Source organism: Bos indicus x Bos taurus, chromosome 14, assembly GCF_003369695.1.
Source record: "Bos indicus x Bos taurus breed Angus x Brahman F1 hybrid chromosome 14, Bos_hybrid_MaternalHap_v2.0, whole genome shotgun sequence".
In the NCBI taxonomy this organism is placed as follows: Eukaryota; Metazoa; Chordata; class Mammalia; order Artiodactyla; family Bovidae; genus Bos; species Bos indicus x Bos taurus.
Genome location: NC_040089.1, coordinates 78,360,975 through 78,379,752, shown reverse-complemented (window position 1 = coordinate 78,379,752; position 18,778 = coordinate 78,360,975). Strand labels below are relative to the sequence as shown.

Genomic DNA, 18,778 nt, shown 5'->3' with positions numbered 1-18,778 from the left:
TTTTTGTGATTAAATTTTGAGTTTTAGCTAATAAAAAATATGAGCCTTTGTACTCAGAGGAAACCAAAAATGCAAAGAAGTTCTGCATTTGCTTTAGATTATGTTTCTTAAGCTACTGTTACTCCTTTTGTACCCGGTTGATGATGCATTATACAAATGCATTTGAAAAGACCCTGATGTTGGGAAAGATTGAAGGTAGGAGGATAAGAGGGTGAGATGGTTAGATGTCATCACCGACTCAATGGATATGAGTTGGAGTGAACTCTGGGGGTTGGTGATGGACAGGGAGGCCTGGCGTGCTGTGGTTCATGGGGCCGCAAAGAGTGGGACAGGACTGAGCGACTGAACTGAAATAAGACATGTTTAATAAAATCTTAGAATCAGTTAAAAGAAGGATAAGTATCCATAAACATGTTAGATAAACATGAATGTGATTCTGGTTGATAAATAAATTTTGGATTCTAAAAATATTCTTCTACTTACACATTTGCTTGCTAAAAATTTTAGAACATAAAATCATTTTTCTAAGTACACATTTGTTTGCCAAAATTTTTTACAACAAAAATAAAACATAAATAGCATGTTGATTACACATATATATTACATTGCAATAGGCATTTGTTTGGAGAAAGAGAAGTTTCTAAAAATAATGTATTTTATGCTACAGTTTAAAGAGGTAGGGGTTTATCTGCATGGATGGACACTTCTTTTGATATACATGTCAGTAGTGTTGATGCCGGAGAAAGCAATGGCACCCCACTCCAGTACTCTTGCCTGGAAAATCCCATGGATGGAGGAGCCTGGTGGGCCACAGTACATGGGGTCGCTAAGAGTCAGACACGACTGAGTGACTTCACTTTCAATTTTCACTTTCATGCATTGGAGAAGGCAATGGCAACCCACTCCAGTGTTCTTGCCTGGAGAATCCCAGGGACTGGGGAGCCTGGTGGGCTGCCGTCTATGGGGTTGCACAGAGTCGGACACGACTGAAGAGACTTAGCAGCAGCAGCAGCAGTGTTGATGCCATACCTTCCGAGGTGGGTAAAGAATCCACCTGACAACGTAAGAAATGCAGGAGATGTGGGTTTGATCCCTGGGTTGGTAAAATCCCCTGGATTAAGAAATGACCACCCACTCCAGTATTCTGGAAAATTCCAGGGAAAGAGGAGCCTGGCTGTAGTTCACGGGGTCACAGAGACCTACACAACGGAGCAACTGAGCGTGCATGTACATGCTAGTACTCCAAAACCCTCTTTAAGGGAGGGATCTTCTGAGGATAAGAAGGGACTGCGTGCATTTGAGCCGCTCTGCCTCCTTATCAGTGCCCCAGTACTGACGTCCGCGTGAGCCGTGCTGCTGCAGGAGCCGTGATGACGTAAGGCGCTGCGGCGAGGCCCACACAGCTCTGAATTCGGATTCCAACGTTTCGTAGTTGGGCCACTTCAGACAAGTTCGCCTTCGTGTGCCTCATGTGGTTGATCAGTGACAATACTGCTGGCTTGCTATGCCTTTTCAACTTCGGAGTAGTTTACTGACTGCCTGGGACCGTCTCTGACACACGTTGGGGCCACCAAACGGCAGCTGTTAGTAACTCCACGGAGACCGACAGGAGGAAATCTAGCTAAATCCTCCATAGTTCATTTGGTTCTGTTTGGTTTTTTTGTTCCCCCTTGGTTGCTATTGTTTTTCCCCCTCCCTTCTTCATTTTCAGTCACCAAAAAGCTTTTGTCCCGTGTCTTAGTTTTTTGTTGGTTTGTCTCATTTCTCTGCTTAGAGGTCATTACTTATGACCAACACACCCGACTTCAATGGTGCCCCTTCTCTGTATTCTCTCTATCTACGTGGACAAACAAGACATATGTAAGCGCTAATATTGTTGAAGTGTTACTTTTTTAAGTGTTTAAAATGTGCATAACAACTGAAGGTAATAAGGATTCATTTTCCACTGACTTTCAGTCCTTATATCAATACCTTATTAGTATAGAGACTTACCAGCCAGAGGAGAGTGTTTAACAAGTGGTGAACGTCTATGGGGAATATAACTACTGACTCACTGAGGTCTGTAGTCCACAATGCACAGACGATCTTGAACAATTTCTTGAACATCCTTCTCTGATGTTTAAAATCAGGAAATGACTTGTTACATTTAGACAAGGTTTCAATAGTTTTTTTTTTAATGATGCATCTATTCTAAATTAACTTTCTTATTGATAATCACATAATAGATTAAATTAGTTGTTTCATAAAGTGTAAAATATGGAAGAAAATTAATATTGATGAAAGCATACTGGGCTTCCCAGATGGTACTAGTGTTAAAGAACCCGCCTGCCGATACAGGAGACATATGAGACATGGGTTCGATCCCTGGGTGGGTAAGAGCCCCTGGAGGAAGGCGTAGCAACCCACTCAAGTATTCTTGCCTGGAGAATTCCATGGACAGAGGAGCCTGGTGGGCTACAGTCCATAGGGTTATACAGAGTCGGACACAACTGAAGTGACATAGAACACACATGCACACCTCTAATAAAACTCCTTCTTTGAAGATCAGAGACACCAACGTGTCACACTCGTCTGCGTCTCCTGGCTTAACTTCAGCTTTACAAACTAAGGAAATACAACGCTGCGTCTAAAATCGCAGCATCCTTTACTGCCATTGCCGTGTCATAAGCACTAACACAAGCACTCATAGTGTGGTAAGATCTTCTGACTGATTTTGTTCGATCTCCAGTGTTTTAAAAGGTTAACAGTGGACATCACCTTTCTGACTCTAAGAATAGGTATGATGAGCCTTTATCCAAATTTTAAGCAGCCTTCGTGTTGTGTGTGGATTGAAGTCTACAGATGTGGGCTACCCCAGAAAATAAACAGGGTTTTGAATATGCTTGCATTATTATAGATGAGGGTGTCCTCTGGAGAGCCCCTAGAGTTCTAGCAGATGGCCCTCTAGAAGTGGCTGTTACATGTAGAGTGTGTTACAGAAGTCAGAGATAGTCAGATAACACTACAGTGAATGCCTGATGGATGTGCAGGAGCTAAGAAAGTATCAGCAGTCTTTTAAAAGCCATTCTGGCTCCTGGATTCTCAAGCCCATAAAATCCACTCATGTATTACAATATCTATGTTTCTCTGCACAAGTCTTTGCGAAGTTGTGGGCCTTACTGCTTGTGTTTATGACCCTAAGTGACATTCAATTTTATTTTCCTGAATAAACTACAGTTATCATCTAAACAATAGCTACATAGGGATAGCTATTACGTCCAAATATACTTTAGTAAAACGCAGGCTTTTTCTTTATACAATGGAGGGAACCAGTCTCCAGCCAATTTTTTTTTTAATAGAGCTTCTTTCCTGTTTGAATCTATTGTGTATTGTGGATGTTAAAAGTGTTTTCATAGAGAGGAATGTGTTTACACACCATTTTAAAATAATGAGATCTATTCCAAATATAGAATTGCATGTCCTTTAATCCAGACTGAGTACATATTCCTTTCAAGGCTGTTCACAAAAATTGTGAAGATGTTTAAAAACATATCACTAACAATAATAATCTAAAACATTTCTTACATACCTCTGATTCTTAGAATTGTGCTTTTTCTCTCCAAAAGTATGATAATCTCTGCCATATTGTGTATTTCAATCTAGTTTACATATGTATTTAATTTATCTAGGCTCTTCTATTTGATTTAGATGCTTAGCTAATGCCAAAAGGACAGTAATCAAACTTCGCATGCGTAGGACATTTACATATGGAATAAATTTTCAGTTGAAAATTCTGTGTATATGTGTGTGTGTGTGTGTGTGTGTGTGTGTGTGTGTGTGTGTGTGTGTGTAGAATATATCGTATGGGCTTCCCAGGTGGGGCTAGTGGTAAAGAACCCATCTACCAATTCAGGGGACATAAAAGATGTGGGTTTGATCCCTGGCTTGGGAAGATCCCCTGGAGAAGGAAATGGCAAACCACTCCAGTATTCTTGCCTGGAGAATCCCATGGACAGAGGAGCCTGGCGGCTACAGTCCATAGGATAGCAAAGAGTCGGACATGACTAAGCAACTAATACTTTCACTTTCATACAGCATCTCAGATTTGTAGGAGAAATTTCCAATATATATGTTCAAAAAGAGCCCTGATCAACGCTATTACTTGAGTACGTGAAATGACACCTCAGATGAAAACTGGATCCGCATAGTCATTGTGGTTCCTCTGCAGGCTTTTGCAGACTTTGCTTGCAAAATCAAGGACTCAAGGAGAAGATACATAAAACATGAAAGTCATTTCTGAAAGTGTATGTACAGACCAAAACACCAGAACTTCTATAGCACCAGATCCTCGTGTATATGCCAGGGATGTTTAAGGGCTAGGTCATGATACCAAAGGCAAGATGCCTGTCCAATCACAACTGCTCAAGAATACATGATAAATATCAACCAAGGCTGTGAAGCACCTCCAGTATGTTGATTCACAAGACAGCCTTTTGAGAACAATGTGCTGACTTTAATATTGCAATGATCTCAGATGCAACATTACCTGGAGCTGTGCCATGTCTCTAGAGTGCCCTACAAAAGCACTTTGGGAAACACTTGGTGTAGAGCATTAGAAACCAGAGTTCAAATCCAGCCTCAGAGAAGTCATCAGATTACCAGAACATTGTCTGATAGTCTGGAAGCATTCAAAAGGGAGGTGTAAATTATCCTTGACTCTACTCTATGTACCTGAAAATGGATAAATACTATATTCACTGAAAAAAAATAGTCCAGGGCATGAGTTTCTAACCTATCTGTTCGGAATAATAACTCAGCTAACATCTTTTAATCAATTCCTATGTGGCAAATGTTGCATTCAGTGTTTTACTACGCTTAAGTCTCTTTTTTTATTTTTTTTAATTTTATTTTATTTTTGAACTTTAAAATATTGTATTAGTTTTGCCAAATATCTTAAGAGTCATATCAGTGGTTGGTATTGTTATTTCTAAATTTCGGATAGGAAATGAGCATTGGAGGTTAAATAACTGCTCAAAGTTACTCATCCACAAGGAAGCAGAGTTAAGACTGGAAGCCTGGTTTGTATAACCCTAGTAACAGCATTCTTTAAGAGGTAGGTTCACTCCTCAAGTGTGACGAGTTGTACTAGTTATGCTGATATTACAACCTAGCCCATGTGATCTGCCATGTTCGAGCTTATACTGCCTGCCACACAAGAGGTCAGTAAATAAAGAGACAAACTGCTGGGGAAGGAGTAGGGACCTAATTCAGAAAGCCAGCAGGGCGAGAAGATGGTAGGCTACGGTCCCAAAGAAACATCTTGCCCAGGTGTGGATGCTGTTCTTTTATACAAAAAAGAAGGAAGTGAGGCAATAAAATAATAAAGGCATTAGTTGTTGCAAGTATTTCTTGGTTTTGGATGTGTTAATTTCTTCTTTCTGGCAGCCATGCATAGACAGGTCCGGTCAGAATATTTCTTGTGAGCTGAATGCAAGTATGTTAGCATACAATTCAGGCATGGGAGGCGAGGTTGGCAGAGATGGGCCAATATGTAAACTTTAAATTACAGATAACATCCATTTAGTGATTCAGTTCAGTCACTGTCTGACTCTTTGCGGCCACATGGACTGCAACACGCCAGGCCTCCCTGTCCATCACCTACTCCCAGAGCTTGCTCAAACTCATGTCCATCCAGTCTGTGATGCCATCCAACCATCTCATCCTCTGTCATCCCCTTCTCCTGCCTTCAGTCTTTCCCAGCATAAGGGTCTTTTCCAATGAGTCAGTTCCCCGCATCAAGTGGCCAAAGTATTGGAGTTTCAGCTTCAGCATCAGTCATTCCAGTGAATATTCAGGACTGATTTCCTTTAGGATGGACTGGTTGGATCTCCTTGCAGTCCAAGGGACTCTTAAGAGTCTTCTCCAACACCACAGTTCAAAAGCATCAATTCTTCAGTGCTCAGCCTTCTTCACAGTCCAACTCTCCCATCCATATATGACTACTGGAAAAACCATAGCTTTGACTAGACAGACCTTTGTTGGCAAAATAATGTCTCTGCTTTTTAATATGCTGTCTAGGTTGGTTATAACGTTTCTTCCAAGGAGCAAGCGTCTTTTCATTTCATGGCTGCAGTCACCATCTGTGGTGATTATGGAGCCCCCAAAATAGTCTGTCACTGTTTCCATTGTTTCCTCATCTATTTGCCATGAAGTGATGGGACCAGATGCCATGATCTTAGTTTTCTGAATGTTGAGTTTTAAGCCAAATTTTAGTGATTAACTTGTAGCAAAAGCAATATAATATGATGGTTGAAGTAAAAGAAACAGACCTCATATGGAGTCAGGCTTGTACTTCCTTATATACGGTGAATACAAGTGACTTAGGACACTTAAGCAGCATGGTTATCTTACCTAGAGTCTATCCTCCCCCTGACAACTATTTCTGAAGTAAAATCTTAACAGATGTTAAGTTTTACTAAGCTTATGAATGTGTGATCATTAATAATAACTTTATATATTTCACTCCAAAAAGAGCATCCATAATTTTTGATTTCTACATCCCCTGGGATTTTCTAATGTTTTGTGGAGATTCTGCATTACATAGTTAAGGCGAGGGGAGAATTGTGATGTCTTGTTTATCACGATAGAAAATTATATATACAGGGCTGGGATTTATTCCACCAAAGGGAAAGTATGTTCTGGAACCAATTTTTTTTTGTGTGTGTGATATATGGATTGTGAGATGCTGTCATGAATAACACTGCATCTGCCTTCATAGCTGTTGATTTTAAGGAATTTGTAAACGACAATTTTATCTGATCTAGACATACAGTAGGCATTTTCACTATATTATTTTTATTGCTACTTGATAAAACCCCAAAACATTCATGTTTGTGGAGGGAAATTCACCATTGCACTTATAGTAGGGCATTTTATTCATATTTTAAGAGAGTACAGAAATTTTAGGGGATGGGTTGTGGGATTTAAGACCTTTTACTCAAGGGCCAGTCTTCCAAAGCCACATCAATAATGACTGAAAATTGTTCATCTCTGCGGGCAGTCTGGTAGCCTACCTGAAATCACTCAGTGGTTTGGATCTAACTCTTGCGGAAACTGTCATGATTGACAGTTTGAACAAAGAAGACAAGAGTGGGATGGACCTGTTAAGTAGGAGCGAGTGAATTTCTCCTTTGGGCATGACAGTGTTTACCTCCTGCAATTTAGCCTTAACTGACCTGAGAGTCTTAAAATGGAAAAAGGATGCTTTATTCAGTGGAGGCACATAGGGGTAGAGCAGAATTTTATTTCCGTGAACACACAAGAATAATCCTCTTAGTATTTCTCCACTGCTGGCTTCATATCATGCGTCATGCAGATGAAGGTCACGATGCTTTTCCTTTGAATTGCCGTCATGCGTCATGCAGATGAAGGTCACGATGCTTTTCCTTTGAATTGCCGTATTTTCCTTATTAGACTTGAGTAAGGGAACTATGCTATGCCATGCTCTCCTCTGTGACTCACGCGAGTGGGCTTTCCCCCTCCGGGGTGTCTTCCCCACCAAGCATAGAGCCCAGGTCTCCTGCACTGCAGGCAGATTCTTTGCCATCTGAGCCACGAGGCCTCCCTGTGTGATTCACATTGCTGTTGTTCAGCTGCCCAGTCGTGTCCATCTCTTTGTGCCCATGGGCTCATTGTGACTCGTAGAAGGCAAATACAAAGTTGGAGTTGGTAAACAGATGGGTCTTATATATTCTGAGAAAAAAAATATCAAAATAATCCTGGCATTCTCAAAGGACGTGTCCCCTGTCACTCTTAACACAGTGTTTAATATAAACTGCGGATGAAGTCTTGGCAGTTTGTGGTTACTCCTGGCAGTTTGTGGTTACTCCTGCTTCCGCATAAGGTGAGTAGTTGCGGTGGTGAAGAGGCTTCTCGGTAAAGAACCCTTGGCCACTATAGTGTTCGGCGTCTTCCTTAAGTAACTTGGAACTCTTCTCTGGAAACACTCAAGATCTCAGAGAAAATGAGGGTAAAGAGTAGCACCCTCTCCTTACTACTGTATGTGAATGAATATTTTGTAAGCACTTAAACCAAGAGCAGGTATATAGTAAGTGCCCTGTGTTTATTAGTGAAAGTCTCTCTGTCGTGTCTAACTCCTTGACACCCCATGGACTACAGCCTGCCAGGCTCCTCTGTCCATGGACTTCTCCAGGCCAGAATACTGGAATGAGTTCCCTTCTCCAGGGGATCTTCCCAACCCAGGGATCGAACCCAGGTCTCCAGCATTGCAGGCGGATTCTTTACAGTGTGAGCCACCAGGGAAATGCTTGTTAAATATACAGTATTGTTGTAAAACTGCTTTTGAGATAGATTTGATAATTTATAAGCCATCTTTCCAAATTCAGAACTTTCTAAATGGACCCCCTTTAGCAATATTTGTTAACAGACATTTTTAAAAACGGAGGTGTGTGACAAATAATGAAGTGGTCCTGAATACTTGTTCTGTACTTTATTCTGACTGCATGGTACCAGTCCCCTAAGGGGTCTTTTCAAATAGGTCTTGGTTTCTACACAGGTGTGGTTAACTAGTCACAAACTGAGGTACTGGGTCTTGTGGTCCATGGCTCTTTGACGGATAATAGTTCAAACAGCAGTTAGTGCCCTGAGACTGTGTCTGTCCTGGGCTCATGATCCCTGATAATACAGACAGAGCACCAATTTCAGCATCTTCGGTAGTTCAGAGGAAGCTTGTTTCTTAATCATTTCCTTTCGCAAAACCCTTATGTCTCAAGTGGGTACCAAATCTGATTGAACTATTCTGGCCAGTCAAGTAGAAAGCATCTAATTATTGTTGATTTGACTTCCATGTATAACTCAAAACAATCTTCTGCCTAGGTCATGTCGACCAGTGGAAAGTTATCCTGGAAGCACAATTACAGTCATTATCCTAGACAGTTTGTGTGACTAACGGCTCTGTTTTGCAGAATAGACTATCATCTGTAGTAAAGGCTCAGCTGATAAAGAATCCCCCTGCAATGAGGAAGACAAGGGCTCAATCCCTGGGTTGGGAAGATCCCCTGGAGAAGGGAAGGGCTACCCACTCCAGTATTCTGGCCTGGAGAATTCCAGAGACTGTATAGTCCATGGGGTCAAAAAGAGTTGGACATGACTGAGTGACTTTCACTTTCTCCTAGAATTATATCAACTTGTTCATATTCTGCAGGATATGAGTATAAGTGTATCTAAGGACTCATAAGTGTATTAAGTGCATATTTTTTATTTATACAGTAACTCAAATACCATATAACTTTTATCTCTTTGAATCTTTTGATTTTAATTTAAAGTTGATAGCTAGTTTTTCTTATTCATATATATTTCACTGGAATATTTTACATTGAATATAGTGATGAGATAAATAGACAATGTTTACATGATCCCTGATAGAATAGACACAACATCAATTACAACATCTCTAGTGATTCAGAGGAAGTTTGCTGGAATTCCAGAAAGTTCCAAACACAAATAGGTTCTTAACCTTGGGTGATGTGAGCATGTAAGAACTAAACCATATCCCCTCCGAAACTCATGCATTGAAGTCTTACCCTCCAGTGTGATGTTGGGAGGAAGAGCCTTTGGGAAGTAATGAGGTTTAGATGAGGTCATGAAATAGGAGTCCCATGGTGGGATCAGCACCTTATAAGAAGAGGAAGAGAGGCCAGCGTGCTCTCTCCACCACATGAGGACAGGAGAAGGTGGCATCTGAAAGCCAGGAAGAGAGATATTGCCAGGAAATGAATGAGTTGACACCTTGATCTTGGACTTCCAGGCTTCAGAACCATGAAAAACAAACGTGTGCTGTTTCAGCCACCCAGCCTATGGTCATTTGTTCTATTAATAGCACTCCAGGATGACTAATGTGTGAGCAAAAAAAAAAAGTTACACTCATTATCTATTTCCTGAAAGTAAAAGTCACTCAGTCGTGTCCGACTCTTTGTGACCCCATGGACTATACAGTCCCTGGAATTCTCCAAGCCAGAATACTGGAGTGGGTAGCCTTTCCCTTCTCCAGGGGCTCTTCGCCACCCAGGGATGGAACCCAGGTCTCCTGTGTTGCGGGTGGATTCTTTACCAGCTGAGCCACAAGGGAAGCACAAGAATACTGGAGTAGGTGGTCTATCCCTTTTCCAGGGGATCTTTCTGACCCAGGAATCGAACCAGGGTCTCCTGCATTGCAGGCGGATTCTTTGCCAACTGAGCTATCAGGGAAGCCCCATTTGTTCCCTACTTTATGTTTAATGCTTGGCCCTGCCCAGCCAGTGTTCTGTTGGATTGGTCATGATTTCCACATGGATCTGTCTGACCTCACACAAACCTAGGTGATGGTCAGTCTCTTAGAGATGTAACCCTCTGCTCAGTAATGATTAGATCTGCAGCAACTCATTAAACGTTTCCCAGTAGATGGTTTAACACTTCTCATGCCTCTGTTGACCAAATTTACCAAACATTCCTGCCAGTGCAGGAGACATAACAGATTCGGGCTCAACCCCTGGGTTGGGAAGATCCCCTGGAGGAAGGCGTGGCAACCCACTCCAGTAATGTTACCTAGAGAAGCCCATACACAGAGGAGCCTGGTGGGCTACAGGCCATGGGGTCGCAAAAGAGTTGGACATGACTAAGGGACTTAGCACACATGTGTGCATAACACAAAATTGATTAATATTCCAAATTCTTAACTAAGTTTGAAATGTTGTCTTACCAATATTCATTGCTTTCTAACTTTATAGTCACAATAATCAATAAAAATCATTAACTCTTTATAACTATAATTGTTACCTTATTTATAAGTATATATTTATTTTTGCTCTCAAGTCAACTACTTGAACTCTAAAATGAAAAATATTTATTTCTTAGTAGTTAATGAATCTAATCAAATATACTCATTGCTATGAAGCTATATTAGCTAATACTGATTTACAAAATTAATGCCATTCTTATTTATGTATAGTAATTTTTCAATTTTTACACAATTTTATTAAATATTTATATTCTGCCTCAAGCTATTGAATTAATTGTCTCATTTTAAACCTTGCTATATCATATTTTCATTTTAAAATACTTTTCTTTCAATAGTATCTCATATTAATCCATTTTATGAAATTTATCATATCATATTTATTATTAGTGAGTCCTTATTAAAAGAAACCTATTTTATATTTTTAAATATTTTTACATACAGATTAGTAGTTATAAAAGGAAATGAAAACTGGGTTTCTAATTTCTTATATGGTGCTAATGCCACAATATTACACTCAATTTCTGAGGAGCATAGTTTAAGAAAGTTATAAAAAATAATTTGCTGTGAATATAAGCAATATGCTTTCAAGATCTGTATAAGTAGAAAATTCATTTTTTTCCTGAATGTCTTTCATAGCTGTTGCAATTCAATTGCAATATTAAGATAGAAGGGCTTTCTATCTTATCAAATATTTTAATATGTAATTTTTAATTTCTGTTTTAACAATTAAAAATTTTAATAAACATTGAACACATGCTATTCACCAATATTTTAAAACACAATATGTGGACTTAATAAAGTATGCATTTAACAAATGAAATCAGAATAAATTTTATTACATTTTTTAATACTGAGGACTTTGATGATGTGCCTGGTAAGCTCCAAATATTAATTCATGTTCCCCGAGACCAGGAGAATTTTGCTGCTTCTATTATTGGCCTGTCTAGCTAAGCTCTTAGACAAACTTCCTTTCCTTCATTGCAGAGATCAGATTATCCCTCTCTCACTTAGTTCATGGTCTGCCCACTCCTCCCCTACAGCCTGCAGAGTCAGACTCAAATACGTGGGGAGGAGCTAGCAGGCATCAAACTATCACAGAGCAGGACCCCATGGGCTTCCCCTGGACAGGCCTTCCCAAATCCTCTGCTCTGATTCCTCTCTTCAGTGCCTAGAGAGCTGTTTGAGGCATATTACTGAGTTATCTGGACAAGGAAATGGCAACCCACTCCAGTATTCCTGCCTGGAGAATCCCATGGATAGAGGAGCCTGGTGGGCTGCAGTTCATGGGGTCGCAAAGAGTCGGACACGACTGAGCGACTCCACTTCACTGAGTTATCTTTACAGATATGCAAGTGTGAAGGTCGCTCAGTTGTGTCCGACTCTTTGTGCCCCATGGACTACAGTCTGTGGAATTCTCCAGGCCAGAATACTGGAGTGGGTAGCCTTTCCCTTCTCCAGGGGATCTTCCCGACGCAGAAATTGAACCTGGGTCTCCCACACTGTAGACAGATTCTTTACCATCTGAGCCACCAGGGAAGCCCTTATGATATGAAAACAGATATGATACGAAACATAGGAAAACAGATATGAAAACCCCTCACCAGACAGAAAGCGTTTACTACTTGCTGACCTCGAGCATCTAGCATCAGGCCTCCTGGAGCGGAAGGACTGATAATGTTATTCCCTGTGACCCTATCCTGTTTCCTCACCATCAGCCAATCAGGGAATTGTGCCTGAGGGACCACATGCCCTGTGACCGCCTCCCTCAGCTGGCTTTTAAAAACACTTTGGGCAGTCCAGGTTCAATGCAGGATACTGGATGCTTGGGGCTAGTGCACTGGGACGACCCAGAGGGATGGTATGGGGAGGGAGGAGGGAGGAGGGTTCAGGATGGGGAGCACATGTATACTTGTGATGGATTCATTTTGATATTTGGCAAAACTAATACAATTATATAAAGTTTACAAATAAAATAAAATTAAAAAAAAATAAAAACACTTTGGAATCGTTTTAGGGGGCTGGGGCCTTCAGGGCAGCCCGCATCTCCTCGCACGGCCCTGCAGTAAACCTTTCTCTGCTCCAGACATGGATGGTTCAGTGTGTTCGGACTCCCTGTTCATGGGACAGAGAACTTGGTGCTAACAAAACCGCTTTGAGGTCCTAAAATAGCCACTGCTGGGAGAGAGGAGCAGTGTGAAGTATTTCTGGAGAATAGCTGAACATTGATAATTAAACAACTTTAAAAACATCTTTTTTATCTTTTTTTTTTACCCAGAATTTGCCAAAATGTCCATCTGAGATTTTTTGCGATCTGAAAAATTGGAAACAAGCTTAATATTCATGAAGAGAATGAAGAGTAGTATGCTATAACTTTATTACCATGCAACTATTTGTTAAACCCCCTAAGGTTATTTAATAACACAATAAAATGGGTATTGCAGTAATAAGTAATGGCACTTGGATGTAAATTATTTGCAAGTAAATTATGATGACTTTTTTTTTGTAATTTACAATTTTTATTAAAGGCTAGAAAGAAATGAAAAATACATCAAAGTTTTAACAATAAGTATCTTTTCAGGTTGGAGTTATATTTTTTTCCTACATTGCACATATCCCCTAAAAATCTTTACTTTTGAAAAGTTGCTCTGATTTATTTCAAAGTAGGGAGCAGTTCGAGGTTTAAGAATTGAATCTTAATTGTAATTGTGACATTTGTCTTTAAGAATGGTAGAGGTATCACCAGATATACTGGTGATTGTCCTATTTTCACAAAATAGCATTTATTTATAAGATCTATTGAAGAATTGTCACTGCACAGGTGGATGTAAGTTATATACTTCTGAATTGGGGATGGTTTTCTAAAGAATAAATTCTGACTTTCTTTTGGTTTATTTTGTCCAGGAAGAGATACTTAAATACATTAGTTTATTTCATTTCAGTTGTTTTTCTAATTATAAATCGAAGTAATTTATAGCAACGCATTTTATGAAAAAATCAAGAATGTGTGAGTTAAAGTATTTGAAAAACATCTTTCTGTAAATACTGAGAAGTTAAAAAGATGCCCAGTGAATTCTGAATATCATTTAATGGTTAATTCCTATATCATTTGCTTCAAGAAGTTATCTTTGCTCTTCATATGCTCTTTTTTTTCATATATCACAACGTTAGTTTTACATCTTACAGCATTTGCCAGGTTTTACTTTATTTTTTATGTTTTTTTTTTGAGTACTAGGTTTAAATTTCAGCAGATGATGAATTTTATGGTATAATTTGGTTTTATAAACTCATTTTTGGATCCCTTTAATCTCTTTTCAGGTTCTTGAATACAGTGTGTGTTAATATTGTTGGCTGACTTTTTTGAATACCTGGGTATTTCTCATGAGTGTCTGAATGAATCTAAAATTTAGATTGTAAATTCAGGACCATAAAATGAAAAGAAGGGTATAGTTTACTGACCTGTTAATTTTGCCTGTTCCAAAAATATTTTCTCTTAGGTACATTTTAACATTGCCTTTAATTCATAATTAATGTATATATTTTAGATTAGAGAGTAGAAATATCTTTCAAATACAAATAAACATCTTTTTCTAAACATGTTCTTTAAGATTTTACAGAACAGTCACCAACTCAGTTTATATTTCCAGAATGAAAATCCTACTCTTAAATTAGTCCTCATGTGGTAGCTATTTGACTTTTTGTTTTTCTTCTAAAATATTTCTAAGACCATAACTTTTCATAAGTTTCTGGCACCAATATCATACCACAAAATAGACAAATAGCTAATTTTTTTCTTATTTATATTCACCTTATGTTTTTGAAAGACCAGAGATTTGTTAGCCTTTTGGGTAGAGAAAACCATTAAATTTTACTTTAATTTTATTTGAGTAAAATTAAAACCTTAGTACCTTAAGCTCAGAAGCAACATTTTAAGTCCTGAAAAGTCACCTGCGGACACTGACTACCGTTTTGGATGGTGCAGATGTGGAGTTCTTGCATCACTACAGAAGGTTCTGTAGGCAGTGGTGCTTTACAGTTTTCATAGACACTTAACACTGCTGCTGCTGCTAAGTCGCTTCAGTCGTGTCCGACTCTGTGCGACCCCATAGACGGCAGCCCACCAGCCTCCCCCGTCCCTGGGATTCTCCAGGCAAGAACGCTGGAGTGGGTTGCCATTGCCTTCTCTGTGACACTTACCACTAACTCCATTCAAACTTCAACTTAAAAATAAAGAGACAAATTTTGGGTTTAGTTGTACTTTCAACTAAATACATTTTAGTTCATTTTAACCTATCAATTTTTTTGAAGTTATAACATTACTTTGACTGTTGTCCTTTATCCCCGCCCCCCCCCCCCTTTAGAATGTAGGCATTTTCCAGTTCCTGAGAACTCCTTGGTTTTCCTCTTTATCACTGGTTTTCTGTAGCTGGATTATGATGTGTCTGGGTGTGGTTTTGTTTATGTTTATCCTGCTTAGGATTCAGTGAAATTCTGGAATCTATGGGATCATGTAATTTTATAAAATCTTGTAGGTTTTTGGCCAATATTTTAATATTTCTGTTTCTCCAGGACTCTAGATATATGTCTGTTAAATAATTGATACTATTGTATGATTCGTTGAGTCTCTATTTATTTTCTGGTGTTTAATCTTTTTTTAAAAAAATATTTACTTATTTGTTTATTTTTGGCTCTGCTGGGCCTTTGCTGCTGCACAGGCCTTTCTCTGGTTGCTGTGATCGGGGGCTCCTCTCTAGGTGCGGTGCCGGGGTTTCTCACTGCAATGGTCTCTTTTTCGGAGAGCGGGCTCTAGAGCGTGGGGACTCTGTAGCTGCCGCACGTGGCCCCGGTAGTTATGGCCCCCAGGCTCTACGAAACAGACTCATTAGCTGTGGCGCACAGACTCAGTGGCTCCATGGCATGTGGGATCTTCCCCGACCAGGGATCAAACCCATGTCTCCTGCTTTGGCAGGAGGATTCTTTACCACTGAGCCACCAGGGAAGTCCCAGTGTTTAATCTCTTTGATACATTTTGGATATTCACTTTTTCTACAACTTCAAATTCACAAATCTGTTCTAGAGTCTCTTAAGGTATAACGTCTATCAAGTATAATTTTTGATTTTGGATATTATAGGTTTTGTCTTTATATGATCCACTTGATTATTTTTATATCTTTAACTTCTTTCCTGATTATCTGTCATGTTTTCTGATCTTTGGATATCTAGGATGTTTTAATTAGATTTTAAAGATTTTGTGTTTTATTCCTTAGTGTCTGGGTTCTAGTTTTCAAAAAGGAATATTATGCTTTGCTCTCATAGACAGTTGCTTTTGGTTTAGCTTGATCATCGTGAGAGCTGTTTTTAAATTGTGTTGGGGTGGTCCTTGAGTTGGGCTGCAAGAACTGTTTATCCCCATTACTAAGTCCCGACCCTTCGGATGTCTAAATTTAATGCTTCAAGATGTCTATTTGGACTTTCCACTGCTGCTGGTAGGAGCTGAATGATTCACAGCCTTTTGTGGCTCTGGGAGGCATTCAGCTCACAGCTTTCCAGTAACTTTTTAACCCGCCTCATAGAAATTCACCCACTGCATGCGTATCCTGGGAATCAGCATAGATTCAAGAGATCTGTAAGACAGTTGTGGGATTGCTTCTTTGTGTAGCTCTCTTCTCTCTAGAAATCTGCCTCACAGTTTCCTGCCTTAAACACTGATCTACCACTTAAATTCAGTAAGGCCGCTGTCTGCTTTCAGTGATATACATGCATGCCCTCACACGCGCACACACACTCACACACACATGTGTGCGCACACACACTCACACACTCTCACACACATGCACACACACTCACACTCGCGCGCGCACATGCGCACACAATCACACACATGCACACACACTCACACTTGCACGCACACACACGCACACACACACACGCACATTAACACACACAGACACACATGCACGCACGCACACAGACACACTGTGTGCACACACCTCACACACACATGTGCACACGCGCACACACACACACTCACACTCGCACGCACACATGCACGCACTCACACGCTCACACACACACACTTACACACTCATACACACACTCACATGCACACACACACGTGTGTGCACACACCTCACACACACACACACTCAAACACACACACACACACATGCACACACACACACAGACCAACTTTAGACATGAAATATACTTTCCAGACAAAAATCTAAGGCTATCCTAGAACTTGCTTTATTTTCTGTTTTGCTCAGATACCATAGTTTGACACTGCCTGTGGCTTTATGTCAGAAAAAAAACCTTTGTTTCATGTACATTAGCCTTATTTTTCGATTGTTTGAGTCAGAGAGTTACTTTAACCCTTGTTATTCCATCATGGCTGAAAGTGGAAGTCTTCAGCTGATGAAGATTCATGTAACAGAATCGCAAGCTGAATATTACATCATGTTAAAACTTAATTTTACAGAGGATGTTGATAGTGTACAGCACAATGACAAAAACCTGTCGTTAAAACCTGATAGAAACTGGCAAGTCAGTCTTCTTGTGAGAGATTAAATACATACAGATTTAAGGTGATCAGAAGTCATTAAATGGAATTATAAAATGGCAGCTTGGACTTACAGTTATGAGAGTCAGCTGCATAAAGTATAAGGATGTTCTCAGAGAAAGCATGTTGACACAGTGAAAATTCAGAGTGGAACTGTGCCCCCATTTTAAATTTGACCCAGGCTTACTGTCAAAGACAGACCACTGGGATCTGTAAGCCATGTTTACAACTTAATTTAACAATTCTTGTGTTTGCATTTTGACCAATTTATTCCTGCCCAAGAAAGAAAACATCAGCTATAAGAATCATAAACTCTTGAAAGTAATTTTATGGTGTTTCTAAAAATATACATCATATAAGAGCAAAAAGTAATAATATTACTTCTATGTATAGCATTACTGATGTTGACTTAGAGTTGTAAGAAAAATAATCATTAATACGTTCTGGAGGCACAAACGGGATATTTAGCTTATTTTGTCTCCTCAGTGTGTTTAAAATCTACTAAATTATATGAAGAAGCTGAATGTTTAAAATACATGTGTACACCTTAATTATTTTTTGTTTGAATTGATTCTCAGAGCATTAGCTTGAGGCATGGGCTTCCCTGGTGGCTCAGTTGGTAAAGAACCCACCTGGCAATGCAAGAGACACAAGAGACACCGGTTTGATGCCTAATCTGGGTAGATCCCCTGAAGAAGGAAATGGCAACCCACTCCAGTATTCTTACCTGGAAAATTCCATGGGCAGAGCAGCCTGGTGGGCTAAAGTCCACGGGCTCACAAAAGAGTCAGACATGACTGAGCAGGCACACACACTCACTCACTCACGCAATAGCTCCAATTGCAAAACTAAGGAAAAAAAAAACTATCAGCTTTCCTTTCCTTTAGCCCTAACCTTGAGAAATTCTTAAAGGAAGCTCTAAATGTAGCTAAGATAAAACAAGGCAACAATATAGTCCCTGTCTTTACTGATGCCATACTTTTAATTTTTATGTGAATTTCTGTTTATGAAGTCAACCTTCATTATAAGCAGATATATATATATATATATAATGTGTCCAATATTTAGTAAAATTTTAGTAATCTAAGAATTCATAATTAATAACCTAATTTGAAACATTTTATGATACACAGTTGCTCTTGATTTTAGAATTAGCTAGTTTAAACAGGTAGTGAGTTGCCTTTAAAATTTCCACATCTTTAGTGCTCAATTTAGAAATGCCATTTTTAAGTATTTTTTAAAATAAAATGCACTTGTTAATTATTTTATAGCTGTAACATTTTAAAAGAGATTATTTGTACAGAAATATAATGTTGCTGATAAAATTTATCCATTAGCTAGTATTCAACATTGATCATCAATATTAGAGATTATATCCTTGCTGAAATTTTATTTTCACCATACTAGTTCTTTAAATTTTTTGGCACTTTAGAAGATGAGATCTGTCC

At 39.3% G+C, this 18,778-nt stretch overlaps 1 protein-coding gene across 6 annotated transcripts in view; it reads left to right on the top strand.

Moving 5' to 3' along the window:
* Positions 1–18,778, top strand: part of RALYL (RALY RNA binding protein like) — an 818,932-nt gene that overhangs the window by 342,537 nt on the left and 457,617 nt on the right. The gene's annotated exons all lie outside the window — the stretch shown is intronic.